Source organism: Dama dama, chromosome 11 (genome assembly GCF_033118175.1).
Source record: "Dama dama isolate Ldn47 chromosome 11, ASM3311817v1, whole genome shotgun sequence".
Classification (NCBI taxonomy): Eukaryota; Metazoa; Chordata; class Mammalia; order Artiodactyla; family Cervidae; genus Dama; species Dama dama.
Window position 1 is genome coordinate 7,632,794 of NC_083691.1, and position 11,146 is coordinate 7,643,939.

Genomic DNA, 11,146 nt, shown 5'->3' on the forward strand with positions numbered 1-11,146 from the left:
TGTCGTATTTTAGATTCCATATATAAGTGATTTCATATGATATTTGTCTTTCTCTTTCTGACTCACTTCACTTTAGCATGATAATCTCTAGGTCCATCCAGCTTGCTGCAAATGGCACTATTTCATTCTTTTTGTTAATGGCTGGGTAGTATTTCATTGTATATATATACCACATCTTTATTCATCTGTTGATGGACATTCAGGTTGCTTCCATGTCTTGGCTATCATAAACAGTGCTGCTGTGAACATAGCTGTGCATATATCTTTTTGAATTACAATTTTAGTCAATATATACTGATTTAGTCTTTTTATGAGAAAGCTACAGTTAAGAGTGATGGCAAATGTAAGAACAGATGGGACATAAGCCATCTCTTACTGAGTAACTGAGGTTCATAAGGTTTAATTTTACCCAAATAACTGTTTGCATATCACTTTTGTTTTCAGTAGAACTGATGCTACAGTTCATAATGTTGACAAAAGAAATACTGGAATTTACGTTTTTTTTTTTTTTTTAGTTCTACCAGTTTATTGCCACCAACCCATCTCCCTCCACCTCATGCACACATGTTCAGTCATGTAATCCCATGGACTTCAGCCCGCCAGACTCCTCTGTCCATGGATTTTTCCAGGCAAGAATACTGGAGTGGGTTGCCATTTCCTTCTCCATGGAATTTACATATTTAAAAGAAACTTTGCTTACATGGAACCGTATTCATTCATTCATTCAGTCAATATTTATTGAATGTCTAATATATGCCAGGCAGCAATGATTATGAAAAGTTCTATGAACAAATACAGATAATAAGGTCAGGCCTTTCTAATGAGCTGGCATTTGGGGAAAGACCTCAAAGAAGTGAGTAGCAGCCTTTGTGACCTTCAGGGAAAGAGCATTCTAGACAGAGAAATGAAAAAGACTAAGTCCTAAGGCAGGAACTTGCAGGAGAAGCAAGGAGATCGGGTCATTGAAATTGGGTACATGATGGCTGCTGACCTCAGACAGTATTAGAGGCTCTGGTCTTGTAGGACTTGTGGGTAGTAATAAAGTCTCTGTTTTCTATATTGAGCATACAAAACTCACAGCTGATTAAGACATGCCTGTGTCCTGAATGAGATCTAGTTCATATCAAAAACTATTAACAGATATGAACATAGTTCTACAGGACTAGAGAAAATAAAGCAAACTAATCTACTGGCAGAAATCAGAGAAGGTGAGATGTAAGCTGGATCAGTAATAATTGATTGGATGGTATGGGATTTCTTTTCGGGATGATGTCTTAAAATTAGTTGTGTTAATTGCACAATTCTGTGAATATACTAAAAATTACTGAACCGTACATTTTAAACAACCGACATATGGTATGTGAAGGAAAGAAAGAAAAGTCGCTCAGTCATGTCCGACTCTTTGCAACCCCATGGACTGTAGCCTACCAGGCTCCTCCGTCCATGGGATTTTCCAGACAAGAGTACTGGAGTGGGTTGCCATTTCCTTCTCTAGGGAATCTTCCCAACCCAGGGATCGAACCCAGGTCTCCCACATTGCAGACAGACACTTTACTGTCTGAGCCACCAGGAAAGCCTATGGCATGTGAAGTATATCTCAATAAAATTGTTGGAGTTAAAAAAAAAAAGATGAGTTCCAAGTAGAATGGATATACTTGCAGGTCTTCATTGCTGTGCACAGGCTTTCTCTAGTTGTGAGCGGGGGCTGCTCTCTAGCGGCAGTGCACCGGCTTCTCTTCGCAGTGGCTTCTCTTGTTGCAAGGCATAAGCTTCAGTAGTTGCAGCTCACCAGCTTTAGAGCATGGGCTCAGTAGTTGTGGCCCATGGGCTTTCTTGCCCCATGGCTTGTGGGATCATCCCAGCCGAGGGAGCAAACTCATATCCCCTGCATTGATGGGAAGATTCTTAACCGCTGGACCACCAAGGAAGTCTGGATGTACATTTTAGATAGAGAGAAGCTTTGGTTTGGGGACAGTATTTGCAAGGAATCTTTTCTTTAAAAGATGAGAATTCCCTTGCCTGAGACTTTGAAAACTGCAAGGAATTTACAGCTCAGCCTTTTGAGGAATGGATATTATATGTGGTCAGGCACTAAGTTAGGCCTTATAGTTGCACAAATGAAAAGGATATAGTTCCATCATTCAAATCTCATAGACTAGGGACTTCCCCTGTGGTCAAGTGGCTAAGACTCTGTGCTCCCAATGCAGGGGGCCCGGGTCTGATCCTTGGTTGGGAGCTAGATCCCACATGTTGCAACTAAAGAGTTCACATGCCGCAACTAAGACCTGGTGAAAGTAAAAGTGGCTCAGTCGTGTCCAACTCTTGGCCACCCCATGGACTATGCAGTCCATGGAATTTTCCAGGCCAGAATACTAAAGTGGGTAGCAGTTCCCTCCTCCAGGAGATCTTTCCAACCCAGGGATCGAACCCAGGTCTCCTGCATTGCGGGCAGATTCTTGACCAGCTGAGCCACCAGGGAAGCCCAAGCATACTGGAGTGGGTAGCCTATCCCTTCTCCAGCAGATCTTCCTGACCCAGGGATCAAACTGGGGTCTCTTGCATGCAACCAAGTAAATAAATATTAAAAAAAACACAAAACTCATAGACTAGTGGAGTGCATGTATTCAAAAGGATTTGAGGGCACACTGTTTACTGAGCAATTTAGGTAGTCTACTCCGTTCTGAAATATAGTAATATTTTGACATACATTAAACATATACTTAAGTCTGTTTTTGGACTTGCTGTTCAGTAAATTGATACCTATCATTATCCCAGGGCTTCGCAGGTGGCACTAGTGGTAAAGAATCCACCTGCCAATGCAGGAGACATAAGAGACGTGGGTTTGATCCTTGGGTCGGAAAAATCCTCTGGAGAAGGGCATGGCAAACCACTCCAGTATTCTTTCCTGGAGAATCCCATGGACAGAGGAGCCTGGCAGGCTATAGTCCATAGGATCACAGAATCGGACATGACTGAAGTGACTTAGCAAGCATGCATGCTGTGATTATCCCAGTATCAATTCCATATTCTGTGTTATTATTTTATTTTCTCTCTCTCTTTTTTTAATAGTTTCATTTAGGTGTAATTTATATGCCATATACTTCCCTCATTTTAAGCATACGATTCAATGATTGTTGGTAAATTCACAAAGCTGTGTAAATATTACCACAATCTGATTTTAGAACATTTCCATCACCCCAGAAAAGAAACCTCATGCCATTCTCGCCCCCAGCCCCAGGCAACCACTTTATGTCTCTATAAATTTGCCTTTTCTGGGCATTTCATAAAAATAAATATATCTGACTTTACTTTATATCTTAATATCTGGTGAAACTGGCTTCTTTCATTTTGCTTCAATTTTTGGAAATTTTCAGGGCATTCTCATGGGTTTATTCTTTTAAATGAACTGGAACAAAAGTCGTGTTCACAACCCATTTTATAAATCAAAAGAAGATCAACCTTTTAAATCATAATTTAATCATTTATTTTGTCTCTGAATAACTCTGGACTCTCAAAATCAAATCTGTCTTCAAGGGACAGAGGATATTTTTGTTTTTGAGGGCCATCAAACTAAAAAGATTGTTCCAGAAGAAACTGTTATCACACAGAATTAAACTCTAGCCCCAGAATAAATACATACCTGATAACCTGACAAGGTAACTGATTGAAGGGCACTTTATGTATTGAGTTCTGGTTTGCTTTCTAAAAATAAAACAAATCTATATACTCAGCTGCACGACAAATCATTCTTTATTTCTGAACAGCAGATGTTTGTTTGTAATCTGAATGATGCAGACTGTAACATTTGGAATGGTGACTATCCACTTGCTTTACTTCCAGTCTCCCTCTGTAGGGTCACACCAGTCCCCAAACACAAAAAGCATGCTCAGAACCAAGTACTTTAATTACAGCTACCTTTTACTAAGCTCTTTCAGGTGCCAGATGCCCTGAAGCCTCACGATAACCAGTTGTGGCCAGTATTGTAATCATCCCACGTTATGTGTATGCAGTGAAGTGAAATGAAAGTCACTCAATTGTGTCTGACTCTTTGCGACCCCGTGGACTATACAGTCCATGGAATTCTCCAGACCAGAATACTGGAGTGGGTAGCCTTTCCCTTCTCCAGGGGATCTTCCCAAACCCAGGGATTGAACCCAGGTCTCCCACATTGCAGGCGGATTCTTTACCAGCTGAGCCACTAGGGAAGCCTAATACTTAAGTGGGTAGCCTATCCCTTCTCCAGTGGATCTTCCTGTCCCAGGAATTGAACCAGGGTCTCTCGCATTGCAGGCAGATTTTTTTATCAACTGAGCTATCAGGGAAGCCCCTTATGTGTATGCAAGGTGGGCACATACTCTGATGACCTACCTACCATGGGTGAGCTGGAGGTCAAGGTAAAGGTAAAGGTAAGCTGGAGGCCAAGGAGACAATGGTCTCAGCGTGTAATAGAGTAGGGAGACACACATTGCAAAGGAGGAAACAAACAGTGAATGTGTAACACCAAATTACGAATGCTGCCAAGAAAGCAGTCAAACAAGATTGCAACGGAGAATAACAAGGAAAGACTTTTTCAATCAAGTCTTCAGGGAAGATTGGTCTAAGAAGAAAAATCTTCAATCTCAGATTTAAAAAATAAAAAGAATTCCTTGGCAGTCCAGTGGTTAGGACTGGGTGTGGAGTTCAATCTCTGGTTGGGGAACTAAGATCCTGCAAGCCATGCAGTTTGGCCAAATTAAAAAAAAAAAAAGAGCCAGCGCTTTGCAGAGCTAGGAGACAAAAACATTTGCAGAGCTGAGAAAGGAAACTGAGCTTCAGAGAAGGGCAGGAAGCACACAAAGTCACACAGCAATGGTAGAATAAGCCAAGGTTTTAAACCCTAATGCCAGATGCCAAACTCTCCTCCATGACATTCTGATAATCGTCATTAACTGGGCTAGTGTGAGGGCTCCCACACAGCAGGTCCAAGGAGAAAGCAATGCCTTGTTTGCTGCTGAGTGGACGGATGGCTGCTCCAGGATGGGGCTGAACTTATAGCAATGCTTGTGAGTACCGGAGGAGGATTTATCCTCCTGGGCCCCAAGCTGGGGAAGGGGCGGGAGTTTTACCCTATTGTCCTTCCCTTCCTTCCAGCTCTCCAACTCCAGCTCTGACAAAGCTGTTTTAAAGAGTTTATTAAGGCTCCTTTGTCTTAGTCCACCTTTGAGCCAGGGTCTTTCCTGGTGGGGGTGTGATGGAGCCTATGCTGGGAGGAAGCAAAGGCCAAGGGGCAGAAGGAGGGGCAGCCTGGGGGTATTGAATTGACTTCTCAAATGTCACCTCCTCCTAAAGGTCTTCCCTGTCTGCCTTGAGTAAAATTCAGTTCAGTTCAGTAGCTCAGTGGTGTCTGACTCTTTGCAACCCTATGGACTACAACATGCCAGGCTTCCCTGTCCATCACCAATTCCCGGAGCTTGCTCAAACTCATGTCCATCGAGTTGGTGATGTTATCTAGCCATTTCATCTTCTGTCGTCCCCTTCTCCTCCTACCTTCAATATTTCTCAGTATCAGGGTCTTTTCCAATGTGTCAGTTCTTTGCATCAGGTGGCCAAAGGATTGGAGCTTCAGCTTCAGCATCAGTCCTTAATGAATATTCAAGACTGATTTCCTTTAGGATTGACTGGTTTGATCTCCTTGCTGTCCAAGGGATGCACCCTTATCCTTCTCTGTTTCCCTCCCTTGCTTTGTTTTCCTTCTGGTCCTTGGCTTATGGTAGTCATTCAATTATGATTTTTTGAATAAACTGGTTATTTGTGCTCTTCCATGTGAGAGGCCTGGGGTTGGGCCTTTTATCACCACTTCCTTCCCACCCCACTCTCCATCACCCCAGTGGTGATGCCCTTAGCCTTCTTCCAAGTGCTTTCCGCCCTGTAATCACTTCTGTGTCAAAGCTCAGAGTGTAAATTCCAAGAGAGCTGGCACCGGTGGTGTTGGCTACTCTGGAGCACAGTGTCTGACTCTCAGAGGGTGTAGGATAATCATTTGATGAATGAATGAATGAATGAGTGGAGGAAGTAATGAAGCTCTTACCTGGTAAAGGCCTCTCAGAACTGAGCTGGAAAGCCTGCCATGTAACTTTGAGGTAATGCCTACTGCCCAGAACTGCATGGGATTTTCCTCTTCCAAGCTGTTTTTCTTTCACTGATACCACTTTTACTTTAAATAGTTCTGGAATTCTTCTTGAATAAGTGAATCTAAAATTTCAGAGCACAAAAGAATGACCCGGGAAATCCCAGAGCCCAGCTTGAAGATAAAGAATTAGTAGGGCTGTCCTGGTTTAAGGGAATCCGGTTGTTCACAATCCATTCTGCAGCCAAGCATCTTATTAAAATATAGAAATCAAATTAAGTCACTCCCTTGCTAAAAATCCATCACTGATTTCCTGGTGATCTAGTGATAAAGTCCAAACCTCTTGTCCCTTTAGCATCTTCATGACCTGGTCCCTGTCTACCTGCAGCATCAAGGCACCAGGTTCTCCGTTGCCCTGGAGACTTCTGCACAGAGCTCTTCCTTCTGCTTGGAAGACTCCCTCCCTCTTTCTTTTTCCACCCCACCTCCCTCTTTCTACTCCTGTTTTCACCTTCAAGTTGTCATTGCCACACTGACTTCTTTTTCTTCAGACCTTGGCCTAGAAGCCCTCTCCTCCCAAAGGTTCCTTCTGATCCCAAACTGCAGAGGCCCTCTGCTGGTCACACATCCCTGGCCATCACCCAGAGTGGATGCATGGTTTTATTATATGATCGTCTCTCTCGTGCTGTAAGCTTGTAGAGGGCAGAAACCATCGCAGTCCTCAGAAACTAGCCTGGTGCTTAGCACATAATTGGTGTCAACTTGGTCAAAGATGGCACTTATTTAGATGACCAGCTGTGTGTGTGTGTGTGTGTGCACTGAGAACCTACACTGTAACACAGGACCAATCTTTCCCATCCTTTACGGACCAGTCTCCCTCTGTGTGGTCTCTTTGATCCCTTATGGCTTGGTGGTAATAATAATGCTAATAATTAAAGAGTAGAGTACTAATAAATACTGATAACATACTAGGCACTGCTTGGTGTTCTTGCTTTCCAAGTGTTAACTCATCCAGCCCTATTTCAACCCAATGGGATAGGCCTAGCATCTCAATTTCATAAATAAGAAAATTGAGGCATGGAGTGGTTTAAAGAAAGAAGCATAGGCCCGCCTAAAGAAAGGATCAGGCAGTTCTGGGTTTTAGTCCAACCTTCACTTCACCAGCTATGCATGACTGTGGGTAAGTCACAAAGGTCTCTGAGCCTTCATTCTTCCCCATATCTGTGAAATGTGGATTGTAACAATACCTGGTCTATGAGGATGTTGTGAGAATTTATGCAAACTGCTTGCAGTGCATGTTGAGAATGCCATACTCCAGGAGGTGTTATGATTATATAATTAGTTGTTTCATCCTTGGAGCATGGTATAGACACTCAAAATTTGAGTTGTTTTACTAAAAAGAACTGAAAGTTCCTAAAATAATTGCCACCAAGGTTTTAAAGTGGGGATGGCTTCTTTTTTGAGTTTTTGCCTCCTTGAATGTATTTAAACATTCTCTGAACAGACAAGGACTTCCCTTGTGGCTCAGACAGTAAAGCATCTGCCTACAATGAGACCTGGGGTTTGATCCCTGGGTTGGAAAGATTCTCTGGAGAAGGAAATGGCAACCCACTCCAGTACTCTTGCCTGGGAAATCCTATGGTTGGAGGAGCGTGGTAGGCTACAGTCCACAGGGTCACAAAAAGTTGGACACGACTGAGCGACTTCACTTTCTGGACACACAGTTACTGAACATTTTTTTTTTAACACCAAGAAGTAGAGGTAGGAAGCAGGAGGCTTCCTAGAAACAACCTGGCAGGCAGGGTGAGGCCTGGTGGAGATTTAGGAGGGTCTCTGACCTCAGGCTTCCCAGGTGGAGCTAGTGGTAAAGAATCTGCCTGCCAATGCAGGGGACATAAGAGACGTGGGGTTCGATCCATGGATGGCGAAGATCCCATGGAGGAGGGCATGGCAACCCACTCTAGTATTCTTGCCTGGAGAATCCCATGGGCAGAGGAGCCTGGCGGGCTACAGTCCATAGGGTCTCAAAAAGTTAGACTCGACTGAAGCTACTTAGCACACACTGTGTTCAGGAATTCCCTGGCGGTCCAGTGGGTAGGACACCATGTTTCCACTGCTGATCCCTGTTTGAGGAACAAAGATCACCAAAGCTGCATGGTACTGTCAGGAAAAAAAAAACAGCGGGAGGCTCTGTCCTATGTATAAGGCTGGAAACGGTTCTTACTGATGGTTAGACATTCATTCAATTAGTTTTTAACTGAGTGTGCCAGGCACTGTGCTGGGCTCTGGGGACAGCTATGGTCCCCATGATGGGGGAGCTGACCTACTGGAGCAAAGACATGCCTTACTACCTACTTACTAAATTACAGTTTTGAGGAGTGCTCCAGATTGGAGAAGCTCAGTCCCGGGAGAGTCAACAATGGGCTTGGGATCTGGTCCTGAGGTAAATAGGGGAGCAGGGAGAAGTGCTCCAGGTGAAGGGAAGGGACAGGGAGGCGGAGGTCGGTGGAGGAGTTTGAATGGCTGTCACTGTAACAGGGAGAGAGTCTGTGGCTTCAGGATGGGGAAAGAGGGCAGAGAAACAGTGCAGGTATCCCTGCCGTCCCACAGTTCCTTCTTCTCCCTTCCTCCTCCAGTGAGTCCTGCTCTTCATTTGCGTACCCTCCTGTCTAGCACATAAGCCTGCTCAAGACTCTCTCATCTTGGAAATGTTCCCCCAACTTGAAACAGGAGAGAAGGGGGCAGGGCACAACTTCTGAAAGAATGACATCACCCCAGGACAAAACATAAACCGATTAGAATCAAATGGGTCCAAGATGGCAGACCTTGATCCTCAGTCAGCAAGCTAAATGACACACCCAGAGGTGCCATGACAGTTTCAAGGCACTGTCAAAAGACCAAAAAGTGGGCAGTGGCCCAATTCCTGGAAATCTCCACCCCTTCCCCCCAATAGTTGGAATATTCCTTCCACTCATTAGCCTATGAAATTAGACCATAGAAATTAACCACGCCACATTTCGGGGCCTCTGTACTCACCCTCTGCAATGGCCCATACTTTGTCTACACAGTGTGTTTCTCTCTGAATGAATCCACTTCTTACCTATCACTTTTTCTCTCACTGAATTCTCTCTGAGATGAGACATCAAGAACCTGAGTTTCATTAGGTCCTGAGACCAGGTCTGTGATCTCAGTTGGAAGACTGTGGGATTTGGGCTCAGTTTGAGTTTCAGCATGTGGGTTCAAGTCCCAGTCTGAGGTAAATGGTTTCAAACTATCCTGCTCATTAAAGATATAATACTCTCACAAGCACAGCTAAGCGTTTGTCTGTTCATTCATTCTCTCTTTTCTTTTCACAAATAAACCACATAAAACTTTAACCCTACAAAGAGAGAAAAACTTTAATTACCCAGAGGCAACTGTTATCAATATTTGAATCTATAGCTCTGGGTTTTGTTAGAAACATATTGTTATAAAACCAGGATGTGTGCTAAGTCACTTCTCTGTGTGACCCTATGAACTGTATCCCGTCACAGTCCTCTGTCCATGGGATTCTCCAGGCAAGAATACTGGAGCAGGTTGCCATTTCCTTCTTCAGGGGATCTTCCTAACCCAGGGATCAAACCTGTTTCTTTTATGTCTAACACATTGGCGGGCTGTTCTTTACTGCCACCACCTGGAAACAATGTATATAAATTGCATTTTATAAGGACCTTATTATGCTGCAAACATTTTGCCACATTTAAAGAGTAGTAACACTCTTGATGGCCACCTGAGCCTATATTCTGCCTAGCACACTTAACCAAAGGCTCACTGTCCAATCTTTCTCAATATTTAGTGAATACCTGTTGTGTGCCATGACTTTGCTTGGAAATTTAGGCTGGCTGCAGGATCTTGCTATTATTCTACTGTGAATGAATAATTGCTGAATATCCTTGGCTCTCAACATTTGTGTGAACCTGTAATTGTTAATTCAAGAAAAATTACCAGAAGTAGGATTTCTAGATTAAAGAGGAGGCACACCTAAAGGTCAAATTATCCTCCAATTAGGTTTTACTAATTTACCTACATCTCATACCTACATCCTATGTTGAACTTCCCAATAATGTCCATTACCTTCTCTACTTTCTCCATACCTAAACCCTCTACAGGCTGGTTTTTGTTCCCACTACTCTACTGAAGTTGTTTGGGGTGTTTAATACCTTGGGCCACCCTTCTTTTCTTCTTAAAAATATTTTATTTATTTATCTGACTGCACCGGGTCTTAGTTGTGGCATGTGGGATCTTATAGTTGTGGCATGTGGGACCTAGTTCCCTGACCAGGGATCAAACCCTGGTTCCCTGTAATGGGAGCACAGAGTCTTAGCCACTGGACCACCAGGGAAGTCACACCCTCCTCTTCTTGAAATAGTCTCCTTCCTTACTAAGATAAAGCAGGTTCTACTAGCATCAACCTTATTATATCTATTTTCATAGCTGGGAAACCAAGGTGCAGAGGGGAGCCAAGTCTGAAAACAGGACATAGCAGTGTTTAGTCTTCATAACCAAGCCTCCTGACCCTCACAGCCTTGAGTTTCTTTTTGAACCTGAGTTTTGCATCCTTGGTGATGCTTGCAAACTTTTCTAGTGTTAACAGGGCCTTACAAGGAGAATTTTTGTCTGACTCTTTTCTTCCAGGAAGAAATTTCTATTGCATTCTGTCTTTCCAGTGTCGCTAATCCAATCGGGCCTCACAGCCTTACTTGAACTGAGTCCTAATGAGGTTTAGAGGACTCAGTCGTGAGGCGGTGCAGAGGAGACTCTGATTGGGTGGGTTTCCATCACTCTGAGAGTTCAGGGATAGGAAGAAAGCAGCCCAGAGGACCTGGCCAGAGGATTCTTGCCAAGAAGCTCAGAACCGGGTCTTGGGGCAAGCAAGAGTCTGTGGGGTCTTGGACAAATGTGATGTGGCCTTTATGGGTGAACTGGGGAAATTATTTTTTTGGACAATCAGCACCCTCAAGCGACATATAACATTTGATTTCTCATAAAGTTATTTTAAGG